General features: G+C 41.7%; 1 long non-coding RNA gene across 1 annotated transcript; it reads right to left on the minus strand.

Annotated features, from left to right (window-relative positions):
* Window positions 1-2,271: 2,271 nt before the first annotated feature.
* On the minus strand, window positions 2,272-8,684 carry LOC146439146 (uncharacterized). The gene is made up of 4 exons (XR_014850684.1): window positions 7,989-8,684; window positions 7,046-7,139; window positions 4,162-4,266; window positions 2,272-2,446 (listed from the first exon to the last, which is right to left on the minus strand). It is a non-coding gene; the product is annotated as an uncharacterized LOC146439146 (long non-coding RNA).
* Window positions 8,685-10,151: the final 1,467 nt, after the last annotated feature.

Raw genomic sequence — 10,151 nt, forward strand, 5'->3', positions numbered from 1 at the left:
CTTAGTCTTCAGCATCCAGAAAAATGTTTTAAGCCACACTTTGTATCTGTGCTTTAAACCCCAGTTAAAGTCTTTCTGTTGCCAGTACTTTTTCCTATAACAAAACAAGTTACAGCCCCAAGTCAGCTTCTCTGACTCAACTAAGCATTCCTCATCTAGTATTCCATGTTCAGCTTAAAGGATTTACCTGATCAACTCCAACCTTAATATCTGAGCCCTGTACTATTTCCTAGGCAGCTTAGGAACACAGGAAACTGGCCAAGAACAAAATAACCAGGATGAAGAATCCACAGATATGTCCATCTGGCAGAGTAGCACCTCAGGCCCCATTAGACTTAGTTCATTGAATCACAGACTGGATTCATTACCCTTCTTGACTTCCTTGAAGGTGAAGGCAGCAGACCTCCATCCTTGGCTATGCAGTGCTCCTCTGCACCACCCTTCTTATTTCTGACCTCAGTGTAGAGGAGAATTGGTTGCAGAAAAGAGCATCATTTGCCAAGTGGGATGGTCAGTGTCTGGCTCCTTGGTGTGGATGAGTGGGTTCTCCTTGCAGCTGTGTTCCTGCATTCCAGGATCAAGCCAGCTGGCTTCCTCCAGCCTGAGTGTCCTGCAGGCAGCAACCAGGTATGGCTACTTTTGCAATTCAGTCACCACCTACAGTAGCTGTAGGCACGTTTCACCTTGGGTGGTACCTTTTATCTGGCACCCTTTAAGTATCAGAAGTACCCTAAAAGTATCAGAACTACATTTCCACCAAGTCAGGACCAAAACCAAGGTGGAGAACTCTAGAGACAGAAGCAGAAACAGCAGCAGAGACAGAGCGCCTTGTTTGCCTCAGAGAGGTAGAAAACAGAGGCAGCACCTGGGGAAGCCAGATGGTCTCTGCCAAAAAAACAATGGTTAACTTTGGTTTCCATGCCACCCTAGACCCTTTTAGTAATCTAAGAAACTTCTACAATCCAGAAGAGTTTACTATTTTACTATTTGTTAGAAGCAAGCAGCTTGATGACAATAAGCTTTCCAGGCCTAAAACAGCAGCAGACCCTAAATGATCATCTTGCTTTTTACACAGGTTTAGTTTCATGAACTCCATGCCTGAGGTCACTGCTCTGCTAGACAGGTAATCCCAAAATGAAGCACCCATACCTGTTTTGCCCAGCCTCCGTAACTTTTCCAATACACATACAATTCATAGAGATGAGAACTTTAGAGTTATCTGTGATTTCCCTAGCTCCAGCCAATTTCTTCTAATAAAGTACACCTTTCCCAGTTAGAGCTTCCCCTTCTGTCCCACCCCACACCATGAAATGCATCAGTTAAACCACTGCAGTGGAAATCCAAAGGGCACAGCAATCCCTTCTTCACAGAATGCTCAGACACCTCCCTTCTGTGTGTCTTTAGCCAGCCATCATTTATTCTGCCACACCTATTTCCCTCTCCTCCAAACTGGGGCCCCATCCTGGGGAGGAGTGAGGCAGCACCCACTAAGCCTCCACAACCACCACTGCAATGAGTGTGTGAGGTTTGTGGATTGCCAGCACAGCCCAAGTCCATGATCAGGCCCAAGTTCTGATGGGGAGATTGAGTCTCAGAGAACCATGCTGGCTACCTGCCTGCTGCAAAGCTGGGCTGGAGTGTCACCTCAACATCCACTAGAACAGATGCGAAAGACAAAGTGAAAGATGCCATGAAGCTTAAGTGGAGATGCAAGGAGAAATTAACATTTGGAAAGAGCACATTCCTCTTTCAAAGTAAATTATGCAATTCCACAATGACAAAACCTATCTGGGAAACAGGCATGGAGGAGGAACCGTAAAGATAAATGTGGGATCCTACACATCACAGACCAATCCTTCAAAGAGTATGCCAGAAACAAAGCAAATAAGTTTCTGCTCTGACTCACTCATATAATAGGATACCTCAAATGACTCAGTGGTACACTGTCAATTGTGCCATTCTGGAAAGTTTATACAAGTATTCGTAATTACCCGGGAACTGTTTATAAATTGGCAAACCAAAGGAGACATCCCATTCACAGGATAATCCTTTTGTATCCTCCTAGTGTGGATCTGAAATTAATAGGATATGAACAGTAAACTTTAAACAACCTTACTGGAACCCAATTTACCTATAAGTTACAAGCCAAAAGTTACACCTTACTGATGAAAGAGTACATACAAGAATATTGACATTTTGCCAAAGAAATCATTGCAAGAAAAAATAATAGGGCATAAAGGTTGCCAAAAAGAATTGCAGAATAACCAAAAATGAAAATGCTTCTGGGCATTTATTCATAGTGTTACACTCCAGATGCTGCTGACACACATAAGCCAATTACAGCAGAGGCTTCAAAGATATATCTGTACACAACTGTAGAATGGGATCATCACAGAAGAACCATCAGAGCACTACCAAGGGTAGTTCTGGTCAACTGAACTGCTTCCTAAAAAAAATATCCTAAAATTCCACATACAGAAACTCTTTTCTTCAAAGCACTAATCATTACTTTCAGCTGGGTCTTTGTAGGGTACACATCCCCAAGAGAATTATGAAGTTGGCCCTATGTATCCCGTATATTTCCAATTAAGCTCCCAAAGTAAATCACTAAAGTTATAATTCAAATCTGAAATTTTAAATCTTCAGTGTGCATATTAATGATTTGAGAAGAGCCTGTAGGAAACAGCAGAATTCCTTTAAGTCTACTTTATCCAGTGTTAAATGCTGATTTAACTGCATCTATGCTTCACAAACATTAATGAACACATTAATTCATTTTTGCACATCACTAGTACTGGTCCACATATTTTTCTGAGTAATAACTTCATGTTTGTATGTCACAAAGAGCTAAAATAATCTAATTACATTAATAAGCATTGGCACAATACCCAGTAATATGGTTACATGCAGTTTCACCCACAGAAGAAGCTGAGACACTAAAATGCTTAGATCATGTAGCAAATCAGGAGTAGCACAGGAAAAAAAAAAGACAATAAATCCACAAACCTATTACTACAGTGTCTTGGTTAAGCCCCTTTTAAGTGACTAAACCATCTAATTCTATTGCTCCAAATTAATTTGCTGGAATTGATATTACAGCTTTTCACCCAATAATGATGGGCTTGATTTTCACTCACTCTGGACTCTGACAAGAAAAATCCAGGTGCCTTCTTAAATTATTAGAAAGCAGCAAATTAAATACTGCAGAGCAAAATTAAGAAAGTTCCCACTTGCTTCTGGGGCATGGTGGGCAGGGAAGAACAGTTTTCCAGGACTACATATAACATTTAGAGGTCTACATATGCAGAAGTTTCCACCAGACTCTCAGCTGATGCAGCAACAAACCACAGGAGAAATCTCTGATTATAGGTAGAGCTTTCCACTTTCCTTTCGTCTGCAAATTCTTCCTCTTTTCCAATAATTACCTTGTCCAGGTGCTACCCAAGATCATCTAGTATTGGTTACAGCTCTACCTTCCCACATATCAGTATGTGCACTTGCTCTGGCATTTTTAGAGCAGAACATAGCTGTTAACTTCAGAGGTCTCCTCAGGGGAGCACCTGGCATGCACAAACTCCAGGAAAAGCGAGTCCCCAATCTCATCCCACACTGCACGCTTTTGAGACACGATGAACACCCCCCAAAAATTAACATGGCCATCCAGGAAGAATTGTCCTGCACAGATAAATCCAGCACATGCATCAGTTCAAACACTCCCATCACACGTAAGGGTCACTTCCAGGTGTGCTCACACCCCTCTTGAAGGTTTAATTTTCAACTATTAAAAGTCCATTCAATCAAAAACTGCAAAACCTTGGTGTGCTTCACCAAGGAGTGAGCAGTTATGCAGCTTGCTCTGGGGACTACCAATTGCACAAGCTTTGTAGAGTATTATTTGTCATTTTATCTTGCCAAATTATTTGCATAATAGTGGTGCTGATTAAATTTCTCCTACAGTTTGGTGGGCCAGTGCTAACTTGCCTCTGGCTCAAAGACAAAACATAGAATAAAGTGAAAACTACAGCATTTTTAAAAATTCGTATCTTGTACTTAATTAAGCTGGTAATTTTTCTCATTAAATTTTAGTATTTTACCAATTTGTCTAAGATAACTAGAGCCCTTGCCTAAGGTTAAACCTGTTCTGCTGCAGTTAAATCTTACCTTTCATTTCTCCAGTCTTTGGCAATTCTTTCCCTTGAAGGTTCTTTTAAACAGGGAACATGTCCAACCCAAAGCAATCTTCATTGATTTATGCCAGTTAAGAATCTGAAAAGATTTGCTGCTGCTGGAAAGAGATGTGTACCAATTCTTATTATTCCTTCTAGATTTATACCAGTGATGGACTTCTCCTGTTTATTCAACTTAATGCTGGTAAAAATCAACAAGATTATGTAATTAGCAAGATACTAACTAAGATTTTGATTAAATTTTAAGTTCTACATAGAGCTCTGTGGTTCTAGGTTGAACAATTAATACAACCTTGGTCTTTGCAGTTAGGCTCAAAATTTATTCTCCACATGGCTGTAACAAGTTTAACAGCCTGAAGTTCACTAATCCTGCTAATGATGTAATCAATAAGACACTCATGTTTATTCTGGACTGAGTAGCATGAGAATTTGTGCCTGAAGTGCAGCCTACAGATGACACTTAATTCCCTAGTTAAGATGAAGACAATTACTAGTGGCATCAAGCCAGTAACGATGATTTTACAGGTAACGGTGTCCATCCTATATCCGGCTCAGTTAATGAAATATCCTCTAAAGATGTGTTTACTCACTTGGTGAGACCACAGTAAACAGAAAGGATTTAAACTAGTTCCACTTTTTAGATTACAAATCCATCATTTGCAATAATAATCAATGTTACACCTTATTAAGTCACATGAAAGCACTCATTACCACCTGGCCAGCTTGCACTTGTGCTTCACCACAATAGCATTAAATGACTCCCATGGCCTCCAGCTGAGTGACACCTCCAAGCCCAACGTCACTGTGAGGAGAGCATTTTTATGTGGTCATTTTTACAAATGTGTGTGTGCTTTCCTTTTGCAATCACAGAATTGCAAATCTGTGATTTGGAAGAGGACAATCCCTTTGCAAGCAGAGACTGATTTAAATACCCTGTTGTCTTGAGATGAGTATGTGAAGAATTATCCCGACCTTGAGCCAGCCTTGTGTAGCAAACCCCTAGATGATCTATCAGTTGCAGCTTGCAACACCTCTCCAGCCTCTTCCCCACTTAGGGTGAGTGGCACAACCTGAGCAGAGCCCATGCACTTTGGAACATTCACCAAGTATTTTACTGTTCCCACAGCACACAGGTGGCTTAAGGATTATTCATGACAGGCACACCCATTTCATTAATCCTCTTGGCAATAGTAGAAATAGAAAATGCTGAAACTAAAGCTTTTTAAGAGTGCTCCCAAAAGTCAAGATTTTGTCCAAATGCAGTAAGAGCCTGCAAAGCACATTCTGATGAAAGAGCAAAGTGACACTTGCCTTACCTTATGCTTTCAGGGAAGAGCTTGTTAGGAAAAGCATTATCACCTAGCCCTCTCTCATTTAATATTCCTTACAACACATAATTTAGCCATGTCTGGGGATATATGCATATGCTCTCTTTTTTTGGAAAGCATCATATGTGTTTCTCACATCAGTGATGAAGGAAAGGGAAAACCACACAATGTCCTTCAAAAGAAAATGAAGCTGATATTGAGTATCTTCCTAGTTCACATAGTCTTTGATTGTTTCATGACAGAAACAATCTGTCATGTTGTATTCAACCAAGCAGAGTTTTTCAAACCTTCTAGTCACACCTACAATTTCCTGGACACACTAATGTATTTTTGAGACAGGCACTCCCTGAAAAATTATTTCTTGTATACTTCTAAAGTGAATATCTGTCATTCCATAGAAGCTGTGGGTAGTAGCAAGAGTGAGTTTTTACCCTGGCTAAACACTGCCTGAATTCTCTCTTGGGCCATTTAATCTCCTGTCTCAAAAAGACAATTTGACTACCTTTCAAAAGCTATTTATTCAATTTTTTTTTGTTCTGCTCTTTGCTTCCCATTCATTAACTTTGCAACACCAAAACATGTGCAAACACATCTTCATCATTACCACATTACAGATTTTCTTCACTAAGGCACTTAGCTCCCACAGCCTTACTGGAAATGTCAGGAAAGTACATCCCTGCAGTCTGTCACCCATCCATGCTGATGATGCAGGTTGTGCTCTCTGCAAAGGCAACTATTTGCAGTACCTGGCATTTCCCTTCCAACACAAGTTCTCCTAAATTCCAGGTTACTTGTCCCAGGAAATTCAGCTGTGCCCAAGACAAGAACATATCTCTTATGCTCATGTGTGGAATGCATGAACATCTGGCCTATATCCAGTGCAGAGGCAGCGCTAATGCTTTTTAGTCAATGAAAATCAGCAGATCACATCCACAAAAAACTTTCCTGGCAAAAACTGCTTTGTGCAGCTAGTACAGGAGGCCTGGTTTCCACCCCACATGTTACTGCATCAGTAGAGCCAAAGGATAGTGTGCCCAGTTTCAGACTATACCAGAAAAACAAGATCATACCTTAGATTTATTCTACACTGATCACACCTCTTTCAGATTCTCTTGCTAGATATCCTAAAGAATGCATATGTAGAATATACAGACTACACTACCCACTCACCCTAAAATGTTTGCTTTCTAACATGTTAAAGTGACACTTTGCTCCTTACATCCAAGATCAAAGATTTTAGGAATGTCCTGTAGTTCTTGGATACTCTTCTGTTTCACTCTCCTCTTCCCCCTTCAGTTCAAGAAGCTCAGGCAAGTCAGACCACAGAACTGCTAACAATGCTGGGATCTTGAGGCCGTTTTTGCAGGGGAACCTGTGGTTTCTGTGTTCTGTTTTTTAATTAAATCAATCAAGAAAGATCATTCCTCCTATTTCCCAACATTAGTTCAGCCCACTCATTACTTTTCCAGGCAGGTAAGTGCAGCTGCATCTCTAACTGTGATTATCTGATCAGATAATATGTAAAAATACCTGCAGTGAAGGTGCAGGTATTCATGACATGCAGCTCCTCAGACATGCCAGCATTTTTAGACGACAATCAGTAATAGCAGCCAGACACTTTGACCTAGAAGGATGTAGAACCAGAATTAAACTGAGCAGATTGCCAAAAGACTTGCTAATTACCTTCCTCCAGGACCAGTCTATCAGTGGGATGCAGTTTAAAGCAATTACATGTAGGAGATTTTTATAACTTCACAGTTGCATTTCCTAAATGCTTCACAAGCATATGGAACTTTGTGGATGAGTTTGTGCTGTGTTACTTACACCAGCCTGTCATAAAGGCATATCTTATAACTGCATTTCTGTAGGCAGATAGAGTATAACATTAGTATTAAAGTCACTAACTCACATTTTAATGAGCTTTGCAGAGTATCCACAGAAGTTATACCTGTGAACTATATCAGGCAGGTTTTCCTCAGCTGAACTTGGCAAGCAAAGGTTAAAAAAGTTCATCTGCTATTACGAAGGAGCACAGCTATCAGAGCTCCTCTGTACTCACTAAGCAATCTGCTGCTTTACAATACTGCTAATTGCCCCAGACACTCTTCTATTCCCACAGAAATAAAGAAAAACTTTACTAATGATCTTTGGAGGTTGCAGGCTGGGGTTTTCACTTTTCCTGGAAGCTTTGTAATTCAGACAATACAACTGCAGGTGCTCTCATTCTCAAAGGGAAACTAATAGACTCTCTTACTCTCAACTCCTAAAGGAGACACCTAGTTGCTAACTGTCCTTTGATAGCAGTGAAAAGCATATGCTGAATAAGAAGGAAAAAGTTACATTGTAGGCAGATTAATTCAATGAAACCAGGAGTGCCTTTTGAAGACAGCAAATATTAATTATTAGCAAATCTCTCCTACATCAGTATCTATGTTGGTTGGTGTGGTTTTTTTTCCAGATTTTCTGTACTCACCAGTAGCCACCAGCTGCCCAACAGGTAGAAGGGGTCCAGCAGTTCTCACCAAAGCCAGGGCTGCCAAACTCCTGGCAGTGCTCAGGTAGGTACTCCAAGCATCCAGGGATGACCAGCCACAGAGGAAGAGGCTTTGCTCCTGCTTGCAGGGGTTAAGGCACAAGTGCAGCAGCCCAGGACTGTTTGCTGAAACCAAGCCAGGGCACCATCCAACCATGGAGTTACAGAGCACATCAGTTTCCCCTCATTTGTCTTAGACCCTTTGGTGGAGACTCAAGCACTTGAACCTCATTTGTGGGAAAGACACACCAAGCAGGCTGCCAGCAAGACAGAGAGTCCCCAAGACACTCTGCCACTCAATACCTACCACAGAGTTCTGCTTGCTTTTAAATGCAGGGAGACAAGCACATACACAGACACCAAAAGCCTCCCCAGAGGAGGCAGAGGACTCCAGCCTGCTAGCAGCAGGCAGCTGTTTTGCCTAGCACCAGCAGGAGGCTGTTGGCCAGCGCTCAGGACCTGGGGTGGCCATAGCACTCCACCAGCCAAGGAGCTTCAGGGGCTGCCAGGCTGCTCAGATCACCAGTAGGTCAATCCCAGTGAAGGTAATTTGCAGCTCCCCCCATCCAGAGATAACACAGCTCTTCCCACCAAACCTAGAGATAAAAGAGAAGCCATCAGGCAACCCTCCTCCTTCCTTTCCTCTGCACTTATTAACTACTCAGTTTATTACTAACACAGCCCACCTGTGGCAAGGCCCTCAGAGTACCACTGAAGATAAAAAGCTGTGTTTAGCCTCCTCTCTCCCTATAATTCTCTACTATTTTTTTTTATTTTTAACATGAATGCTTTGCCTCAGCTCTGATTGCAGCAGTTTGCCAGTCAGGAGCACGCTAACATGCTCACTTCATCTGCTGTCCTGTCTTTGCTCCACAGCCCCACATCAAACGATAAACAAAAGTATCTCTAATCCTTTTTTCCCTTCTCCTGGGTTCAGAGAAAACAAATGTTTATGCTAAGACTTGTGAAGACAGTCATGGCATATGTTCAGAGGCAAGGAAGGGGCAGACATTAAACCCCAAATGCCTCCAAATAAGCCCCCAAAAAGCATTGAATCCTGATGGGAGTCTTAGCCAAGGAAAAAGCTTTTTCCTGTGGCAGAATTTTATTCCTCTGTTTTCCCATATGGAGGATCACACAGCTATGCCTTGCATTTAAACACACATGCATCTAGGGAATTATTTACTGTTCCAAACCTGACAGCTCAGTTAATTGGGAAGCACTGGTCTGACCCTACAAGCTGGGTAGACACTGCACTCCTGTCATAAACTGGATGAGCAGCTTCAGGCAAAGCTCAGCAATTCAAAGAGGCATCACTGCACAGAGGTTATTTAACCTTCTCTGCAGAAAGAAGGGAACTTGTGTAAACTGTCATTAAGATGGTGTGTCATTCCAATGCATTATTCATATCACATCATTGTGTTCCAATAAATTCATAACCTACTCCATTCTGTAAGTGCACAGGCCCAGCCCTAAATTCCTGAAATTTAAGTAGGCAAGACAGAAAAGGAGTGGGAAAATTACGTATAAGAAATTAAATTATTTTTCCAAGGTCACTCAAGAGGCCTGTGGCAAACTGAAGAACAAAACCTGAGTCTGCATCTAGTTGTTAACCACAGTGGCCTCATTCCCTCATCTCCCAGGCAGTACATCTGAGATGCTTTTTGCCTCCTGCCCTCTTCCTCCTTAATGTTCCTTCTTTTCTGTGATTGAATTCCTGGCCCACGCCACATTTGGCAGACACTGCCTATACATCACAGCCCTAGGAGCTGTTATGTTATTATAGTTTTCCATTTTAATAATGGTTTGTGTCTCTGTCTTCCCTGTTTTGCCTTGTCATGTTCTCCACCTGGTGTTTGTGAATTGTTTTTACAGGCTGCAATCCTGTCCCAGGGCATGATTTACAGGTACTGCCATTTGGATGAAGTAAGAACATCCGTGTTCCATCGTGGATGTGACCTCATCTGCCACCACACAAAGAAGTCTCCTCAAAAAGCCTGTAAAGTAATTGATGTCAGACTTTACCAGACCTACTGCTTGTGAAACTGTAAGAGTTCCTTTACTAGGCAGTAATAGCAGAATGAGCTGTATAATGGGGAAGAA

Source organism: Lichenostomus cassidix, chromosome 3 (assembly GCF_008360975.1).
Source record: "Lichenostomus cassidix isolate B80296 chromosome 3, HeHo_3.0, whole genome shotgun sequence".
Classification (NCBI taxonomy): domain Eukaryota; kingdom Metazoa; phylum Chordata; class Aves; order Passeriformes; family Meliphagidae; genus Lichenostomus; species Lichenostomus cassidix.